At 34.2% G+C, this 10317-nt stretch overlaps 1 long non-coding RNA gene across 1 annotated transcript; it reads right to left on the reverse strand.

Moving 5' to 3' along the window:
* Positions 1–7196: 7196 nt before the first annotated feature.
* LOC115694802 (uncharacterized) lies at positions 7197–9981 on the reverse strand. Its single transcript, XR_004007470.2, has 4 exons — positions 9801–9981; positions 8840–8913; positions 7601–7712; positions 7197–7482 (listed from the first exon to the last, which is right to left on the reverse strand). It is a non-coding gene; the product is annotated as an uncharacterized LOC115694802 (long non-coding RNA).
* Between the last annotated feature and the right edge of the window lie 336 nt (positions 9982–10317).

Below are 10317 nucleotides of genomic sequence, written 5' to 3' on the forward strand. Positions count from 1 at the left end.
TTACCAAAGTGAACGATCTATCATTTATCGCATTAAGCCAAGCTCTAAGGAAACTATCATTTCACTTCTAATAGACATAGAAGTTATATATGTCCAAATCTATGATTAACATTCCCACTCAATTGCACTACCGAGTTCCCGAGATGTAAGTATTGAGTTGGTTCCACGATAAGCTTGTAACGAACAAGTTAAAGAATTCGTGTAATGCATTTAAGTTAGAGCTTGACCATCTCAGGATTGAGATCAAATGATCTATGATCAACTAAGTGATATTGACTTAGAGAAAATATAACGGTAAGTTTATGATATCATTTCCACTGTCAATATTGGTCCAGTCTGATGTATAGCCCATACATATATCCTGGTTTACTTTACTAATTCCTTGGAAAAGACATTCTACTCAGCTAAATGTAAGTAAACCTTATCGGTTATCATCATGTCAGTGTAAATCCAGTGCACTAATAAATCGTGGGACTAAATAATTGAAGCATATATTCACAATTACTTTACACTATGATGGCATCAATTTAATTGTGAATAACTATATATTCGGAATTTAATAGAACTTATATATTAAACATATATTCATGTATAAAATATGTGAACAAAGCATATAACAAGGTCAAGGTATGATTTTTGATCTTTATTGAAAGCAAAGAATCTTACAATGAATTGGGTTTTATTAGGGCATAAAATCCCAACAAACCAAAGGTCCTTGCATCCAAAATCTCCCATACAATTGTTCTGTTTGCTTACTAGCAATAATCTATTCTATTGGCAACTCAGAAGCTAAAGTGTCTGATACTTGAGGTGAAGTTACAACAGGAGATTGATGTTTCCTCAACCACTTAATCTCCTCCTCTAACCATTGAATTCTAACTTCCAATTCAACAAACTTTTTCTCTAAAGCTGGTAGAGCCTACAGTGGATTTTCATGACCAAGTTCATGCGTCCTTCAACGACTTCTGTCCCAGACACGGGGATGAGGGGAATCCCAATCTCTCAAACAACCACCAGTCTTGACCTCATCATCCCAAATCCTTATGTTTCGTTAGGTTTCCATTCTATAGGACAAACCTAGAAATTCATGAGTCAGCTTGGCCATATAGCGATCAAAATTGTAATCTACTTACCACTTACATGGGAACTTAGTATACTCCTATTTAGCTATCAATCTACAAACATGCTTCGTATCATATTTTTATAATCATGCATAAAAAACTAGAACTACTAAAATGCGTAAAAGCTTACTGAACCATCAGCTGAGCTTATCTCTTATGATGATTGTCAGATCCTGCTAGACCCCACTGTGATGTCTAATGCCCTAAACATTGACCTAGACTTTCATTCCGTCCAGTAGAAAAGAAGACTACTGGACAAAGAACAGGCACAAGCACTGAAAGAAGAGGTAGAAAGACTAAGCATAAACAAGTTCATCATTGAAGCTTTCTACCATGCTTGGGTGGCTAACCCCGTGCTAGTGCCCAAGACGAACAGAAAATGGCGAGTACGTATTGATTTTATCGACCTCAACAAGGCATGTCCCAAAGACTATTTTCTACTTCCAAGAATTAATCAGCTTGTGGATGCAATAGAAGGACATGAAATCTTGAGCTTTATGGATGCCTACTCGGGGTATAACCAAATCAGAATGCATCCACTCGACCAAGAACATACAAGTTTCCGAACAAATATGGGTTTGTACTGTTACAAAGTAATGTCGTTTGGTTTGAAGAATGCTAGAGCTACTTATCAAAGGCTACTGAAAAAAATGTTTAAAAATCATATTAGATGGAATATGGAAGTATACGTGGATGACATGCTCGTCAAATCTAAGAAGGGTGGGGGGCATATAGAGGATTTGAATGAATGCTGCAAAATCCTCAAAAAATACCAACATGAAACTCAATCCCTTAAAGTGTTCTTTCAGGGTCATCTCGGGTAAGTTTCTTGGGTTTATTGTCAATGCTCAGGGAATAAAAGCTAATCAGAAAAAAATACAAGCCCTCTGGGATATGAAGTCGCCAACAAAAACAAAGAAAGTTTAGAGCTTAACTGGTCAGATAGCTAGACTCAGCAAATTTGTTTCAAAATCAATGAACAAGTGTGTTCCTTTCTTCAACATCCTCTGAGGTAATAAAAAGTTTGAATGGATCGAGGAATGCGAGAATGCTTTCCAAGAATTAAAAAGAAAACTCGCAAAGCCTCTCGTACTCTCAAAACCCCTAAACAGAGAAGAAAATAATGTCCAACATCCAGTCTACTATATCACCAAATGACTCGTTGAAGCCGAAGGTCAGTATCCTCTGATAGAAAAACTCACTTATTGCCTAATCTTAGCCACAAGGAAGTTAATGCCCTCTTTTCAAGCTTACCCTGTTCGGGTATACACTGACCAACTTTTGCGCCAAGTATTACAAAAGCTTGATGCCTCTGGGCGATTACTTAAGTGGGCAATAGAGTTGGGAAAGTATGAGATAATCTTCCAACCCCGTACAGCAGTTAAAGGACAGGCCTTGGCGGACTTTGAAGTTGAATGTACAGGCAAAGAAGTGTTGGAATATATTTTACCAGGATCTAGACTTACTAACAAGTATGTTTTTAACATCCTAATATGAATTTCTAAAACGATGAAAATAAACACATAAAAGGTATGAGAAACCTTACAGTGGTTGCGGCGGAATTAAATGACTCATTCCGCTCATATCTCTAACCCTTGTATCCTTTCTGTAGCAGAGTATCACCAAGATCTTAACCCGATTTTCCTTCTTGTTGTTTGGATTCTTCACAGTCTTACATACTATGATTGAGGACTCACTTGTTATGTGTGGGCATGCACTCAAATCACTAATGGCTGAATTTTGTTTTATGAAGAAAGGCTATGGTATTTCGAATAAGAAGAAGAAGAAGGAAGAGGTCTCATAAACCTAGAGAGAAAACTAGGTTTTTAGCTTTGGAGGCATTAGTTGGATAATGAGACCATAGCCTTCCTTATAAACTAATTTCCACTAGGTTAGGGTTGAATTATTTGGAATAAAAAGTTGATAAAAATAGAGCAAAATTAGCACATAGTGGCCGACCACTTAATGGGCCCAACACTAGTTTAGTTTTTGCTATTTTTCTTAACTATTTTATCTATTTTTCACAAATACCACTTTTTGTAATTTCAACCCTATAAATGCCAAAACTATTTATTTAATAATTAAAATAATTATCAAATAAAATAATCATTTATAATATTTATTAATTAGACTCCACAAAGTCTCTTAATTAATAAATTAACCCTAAAATACCATTTCTTCACAATCAAGCCATAACATAGTGAAAATTCATAAACTAGACATAATCTAATTTTAAAATTAAAATTGATTAACTAAAATCAATTAACCGAGTCTTACAATTTTGCAATTTTGCAAAATTGATTAACTAGATATAGTCTAATTTTACAATTTCAACCCTATAAATGCCAAAACTATTTATTTAACCAAGCTTACAAGCAGTTTGTCTCAACTACAATGGGGACTATGGGCCTATATAATTGAGCTTCCAATAAGCAGATATAGAATTTACCAAGTAAATTCTCTAACTTATTAATTCCTTGTTGAACCACTATAGAACTTGGAATGGCATTCTCAGTTACATAGAACGATATATGTTCCACGATATAGATACCCTATTAATTATCCATTGTTATAATCCCAATAATCAATGATCCTCTATAGATGATTTACATTGCATAGGGACAAAAATTATCGTTACACCCTTTCAATATATTTTATCCTTAAAACACTTAGCCACCTATAAATGATATTTCAGTGAAATAATATAATCACTAAAATGAGCGCTCTATCATTTATCTATATTTAGCCAAGCTCGATGGAAATCATCGTTTTACTTCTATGTCCAGGCAGAAGCTATAGATTCCATATCTATGATTAGCGTTCCCACCCCATTGTACTATCATGTTCCCAAAATGTACGTATCACCCAGACCAAAAGGTAGGCTTAACTAACAAATAAAAGAACACAAATAACACTCTTGAGATCGAACCTAACCATGTTAGGATTAAGATCATTTAATTTAGGATTAACTAGGTGATATTAAATTAAATAGATGTTACAATATGATATATCTAGTTCAAATTCAATATCGGTCCCTTCCGATGCATGCTCCATACATCTAACCCAAGCTTACTTTAACCAATGCCCTAGAAAAGAGATAGTACTTCTCCAAGGTGCAAGTAAACTACATTGTAGATTATGATATCAGTTAAACCCTGTGTACTGATAAATCTAGGAATACATTTAATCAGTCAATCTTGTTTACTTTTCACTGTGTTGACAACACAATAAACAAGAATATCAGTGTGATAAGGGTTTGGATGAATTTATTAATCAAATAAGTAAATAAATGATCACATGAACCAAATAACACATTAAACAAGTAATGAAATTAAATCTGTTTCTTTATTGATAATTGAATAGAAAAGATTACATTGAAATAGAGTTTTATTTAGGACACAAAGCCCAACAAGAAGAGAGCAACACAAGGGACAACCCAGAGCCTATACAAGAGTCCCTACCAGAAGAAAATGAAGACAAACTTACATGAAAGTTACATGTGGATGGATCAGCTACTGACCAGCTTTCTGGTGCAGGAATTGCCCTCGTCACACCTGGGGGCAGCACCTGCATAGAGAAATCAAATTTGGGTTCTAGGCCTCCAACAACAAAGTAGAGTATAAAGCGCTCATAGCTGGGCTAAAACTTGCTCGGGAGGTACACGCCAAACACATTAAGGTCTGTAGTGATTCACAATTGGTAGTAAATCATGTCTCAGGAGAGTACATGGCCTGTGGAGAAAAATGATGGCCTATCTAAGCAAGATACAAGACCTGCTTGCACAATTTAAGGGTTACAACCTCAAGCATATTCAAAGGGAAGAAAATAAAACTGCAGACGCCTTCGCACTGCTCACGAGCAGCACAGTAACAGATAAAGCCAACTTAGTCCCAATCTAATTCTGAAAAGAACTCAGCATCATCTGTGCGGAAGAAGTCGAAATGATAGATACAACACCAAATTGGATGACACCCATAGCAGCTTATCTCAACACTAGAGAACATCCAAACGATAAGAATGAACCTTGGAAAATGATGAGAAAAGTTGCAGTATATCATAGTTGAAGGTGTGTTGTATAGAAGAGGTTTCTCCATGCCATTACTTAGATGTGTAACAAAAGAAGAGGTTGCACGACTCTTGTTCGAGGTACATGAAGGATTCTGTGGTAATCACGCGACGAGACAAAGTTCATCGAAGAAAATACTAAGGGAAGGATATTTCTGGCCAACCATGATGGAAGTTTCAAAGGCCTACGTCGAGAAATGTGATAAATGCTGGAGATTTTCAAAGATCCCCCGCGCACCCTCTAATGAGCTAATATAGATGCAAAATCCTTGGCCTTTTGCCGTATGGGGAATAGACCTGATCGGACAGTTACTGAAACGCAAGGGCAGAGTACAATATGCACTCATCGTAGTGGATTATTTCACAAAGTGGACAGAGGTCGAGCCCTTGGCAACAATCACATCTAAAAAAGTGATGGATTTAATAGTAAAAAACATCATATATCGGTTAGACTTCTGCACAAAATTGTTTCGAATAATAGAAAATAGTTTGATAACCGGATGTTCACAGATTTCTGTGCGGCACATGGAATCATAAGAAGTTTGTCCACAGTGGCACATCCTCAAACAAATGGCCAGGCCGAAGCAGTAAACAAGGCACTCAAAGACACCATGAAAAAATGGCTTGAACAAGCTAAAAGGAATTGGTTGGAGGAACTACCTGAGATATTATGGTCGTACCGAGAAACGAAAAGAACAGTAATCGGGGAAACAGCATTCGCTATGGCTTATGGTTGTGAAGCAATGCTGCCCGTAGAGTTAGAATCTTCGTCCCACAGGAGACTGGCCTATAATCAAGAAGCTAATCATGCCCTCCTGGCAGAATCCCTTGATGAAATTGAAGAAAAAAGAGCCTCAGTAGACCTAAAGCTAGTAGTTCATCAACAAAAGGTGGCTCGGTACTTCAACAAGCAAGTAAGGACATGAAAATTCTTTGTGGGAGATATGGTCCTTAGAAGAGCGTTCTTGAACATAAAGACAGCGGGATTGGCGTACTCGGACCCAACTGGGAATGACCATATCAAGTAATTGAAGTCACAGATTCTGGAGCATATAAACTGGGTTGGTATGATGAAAACATGGAGCTTGTTCTAGTACCAAAGTATTGGAAGGAACATCTAAGAAAATACTACCAATAAGTATACAAGGTCAAATGAACCCCGTCAAGTACACGATGCTCGAACATCTACTCTTAAGTAGATAACCTTCTGAGCGGACCTTGCTCAAAGGTTTAGACAAAATGACTAGCACTCAGATCAATCAACACTCTTATAATTAAAGAATTGTAAGAATCAAGGAAGATTAGAGGATTTTGTAGGATTGACTCAGTCAAACATTAAATAATTTATTCTATAATTAATGTAAATATTCTATACCTTGTTTCCTATAAATAGTGGATCATAGTCACCATTGAGGGATCAGATTATTCCTTCTCAATAGAGCTATTACGATGCCAAAATATTTGAAACCTTCAAAGAAAGTAAGAAACTCACTTGACCAAATTCATGTGATCTTATTACTATCTATATAAATACATTAAAAAGGGAGTAAGTCATCACTGATTCAAGGGACTGATTCAAGGGCTGAACCTCTATAAATCTTCTGTCGTTTATAGCTCTTGAATTATTTTTATTATTTAATCAATCATATCATCATTTAACTAACTTCGTGTCATTGACAAGAAACGAGATCATCAAATTAATTTATAATTATTTAAATGTTATAAGTTATGTTTGACATGAAATAGGAATTTAAATAAAATTAATTAATTAACTAATTATGTGAAATTAATAAAAATAATTTAATTAACTTTAGTTTGAGATAATTAAATTGAAAAAGTTATCTAAATAAAACTAAATGAGTTTTAGTGATGACATCATTTTTTCTATTAATTTCAGGTAATAATTTATTTATATAAATATTTATTTAGTTGTGGAAAAAATAAAAGTATTTTAATTATAAAGAAATTGGATTATTTAATTAAGATATTTAGAAAATACAGTTAGCCCAATCATTATGTGATTTCAGCTTAGGCATTGTATTTTATTAAGTTATTTTTTAACTAATATAAATATAGAAAACTTAAGAATTCTTTGTACACATAAAATAAGACACTATACTACTTACAACTTTTCAGCAAGCTAGTGAAAAGAATGAAGAAATGTATCCTGGTGCGAGGGAAGGTTGTCATATTTTTAAGTTTTTAAACTTTGCATTTATTTCTCAATAGTTTGAATTCTCTTCGATCATGATGGGAGCTTTTCGCTTCCGTAGTCCCCTCTTTCCCAAAATAAAATCTGCAACAAATACCAAAATAGATAAGAAGTGATATTTTTAAGGGCAAGAAATGTCACCCTTTATAGCCTTGAAAATGAAGTTTATTAAATTAAATGAATTATTTTTTTAAGGGCTTACCTTTTCTTTTAGTAGAAAAGTCTCCCATTTTCCACTCACTATTGGTCCAACAAGTGATTCAAATAATATAAATTCAAAGTTGTAGAAATCATCCTCGGTTGTTTTCTTATGGCTGCAATAAGAATATGTAACAACAACATTAGCATTCTATAGTTATTATTGTTGGATTATAGCACAAAATTAGTTTGTTTTTATTTTATATATATGTATAGAAAAATTAGTTTCTTAAACCAACTAAAGAAAATGTTATCAATAAATGTGAATTAGCTTATCAAACAATATACCAACACAACAATAAACTAGCAGAAAAAATATGGTAACTTGTTGTAGAGGAAACACATCTTTTTGGCCTAAGAATTCAAATTGTAAAATGCTTGACTCTAATTACTCAAGTGATCAAAACACATTCCTAATCCATAGTTCTCTACTTTGCATTACCTTGATTTTGTGCATTCTCCCGTAGACTACAAATGAACATAAGGTGTGTTAAGTACTAGTATCAATAACTTCATGTTGTGAAGAAAGAAACAACCCTCAATTTTTTCAAAAAGCAACTTAATGAATACCTAGAGGGTTAGCACATATCATGAAGTTCCTTTAGTACAAATTAGAAAATACAAAAACTTAGCTGAAAAATAAATTGGTAAACAAACAAAAGACTAAACGACTCGGAAATTAATATAAGAACCTCATGCCTAATTACCCTAAATCATAGGAAAGTGTATCTTTCTATGTAATTTAATTATGACAAATTTCAATGATAGTCAATGTTTATTTTAATACAAAACATATTATTCCTAGTCCAACCAAAACTAATAAGAAAAACAAGTTTGAGTTTCAAAGCAACTTTGAGGTAGAGTTGCCCATTTATAAATGTAATACATTACAGACTGTTCACTTTTCCCAATTGAAAAAATTGCGATTTGCAGAATTTTATCATCCAAGAGAGGATATCAGCAACCATTTATTTCAACAGCTAATCCTAATATACAAGACACACCTTTCAAAATCTCAGATTAGTACAAGATGAAAAGAATAGTAAGTTACAACAAAGTTGTGATTGTTGATAAAACTAGTACAACCGCAAAGTCATCCCCTTTAACTTGCCAATATGAGCTTTACATTCAATTTTAATGGCATTGATGATTCACTAATTTGGACATGCCAAAGAAAAATAAATTCATAAATAAAAAATAAGCAAAATCATTATGAAATATAAATTCATAAATAAAAACTTACCCTTTTTTGTTAGATTGTTTTCTTTCTTAAAACTTCACTTTTTTCTTTAATCGCATAACATAACGCTCATGAACCTATTAAAAATGCAAATCAAACTATCATTTAAAGCTCTCCATTTAGACTAAAAAAGAAACAGTAGTTTAGACCAAATCCAGTTCAAACATACATAAATTTACTCACTGGCTAGAGAAAAAAAATACCCCTGGAAAGCAAAGTTCAGCAAATTAAAAGATAAACAAATAAGTTCGCACAATATTCTTTCTACAATAGAGAGTATATTACTTTACTTTTTCAATTTAATAATACGAAACTTGTAAGGAAAAACAAATAAAAAAAAAATTAAAGAGTGAAAACAATACCAGATACAAATAAACCAAGGAAACGAAATAAGCCACATGGTGACACCAATTGAATTCAGCAAGAAACCATAGACCAAGTAGCACAATCCCTACATGATGTATTATTGATATTTCCATTATATTCATGGTTGTCGCTACCACTCATGCCGCTTACTCTTCTTCTTCTTCTTCCCCAAACCCAAACTCGGTTTTTTTTTAATTCTCTCAATTTGAGTTGTCATATCATAAGAAGAAAAAAAATACCAAAAGTGTCAAGGGAACTAACAAAGGAACTAAAAAGAAAATCGAGTTTCAAAAATATAAACCTCGAGAAACCAAGATCAGCATCGAGAAATAGAACAATAACAAAATCAATGTAAAGCAAGTTGGTCGAAATATACAACCACCCAAAAAAATCAAAGAAAGAAAAGGTTTTTTACCAAATCAACGTAATTTAACTACATTGCAATCCATATCTCAAAAAAATTACATCTAAAGCCCAAGAATCATCAACACAAATTATCTAAAACCTCTTTCAGTTTATTGATCAGTATCATTCAAATATATGTATGTATAAATAAATAACTAAAATAAAGTTATTAATATATATATATATAACTTACACAAGAGAGATGGGCTCTTCGATGGTCATTTGAAAGAAAGATTAACGGAGGAGTGAGAGAGGGGTGGTTGGAGGGATGAGGGACGAGAGGTAATTTTGGGATTTTCGGCAAGAGGGGTGCCGCCGATTGAAGCTCGAAGAGAGAGAGAGAGAGAGAGAGAGAGAGAGAGAGAGAGAGAGAGAGAGAGAGAGAGAGAGAGAGAGAGAGAGAGAGAGAGAGAGAGAGAGGAGCATCGTCGATTGAAGCTCAGAGAGAGGGGGGCCGCTGATCGAAGCTCGGAGAGAGAGAGGGGTGGAGAACAGACAGAGGTGTGATTGGGTTCGTGCAACTGGGGAAGAAGAAGAAGAAGGGTTGGGCAATATTACTGGGTTCGTGTTTTGTATTTTTTCTTTTTTTTTCTTTTTTTTTGAAGTTCTGTGTTTTTTTCTATAACATGGGGATCCAATCTCCGTCGTTCCCTTACGAACCACCGCCAAGATAGGACACTGATTTGTAAGGGAACCACCAACATTGGGTC

This window comes from Cannabis sativa, chromosome 6, assembly GCF_029168945.1.
Source record: "Cannabis sativa cultivar Pink pepper isolate KNU-18-1 chromosome 6, ASM2916894v1, whole genome shotgun sequence".
NCBI lineage: Eukaryota > Viridiplantae > Streptophyta > Magnoliopsida > Rosales > Cannabaceae > Cannabis > Cannabis sativa.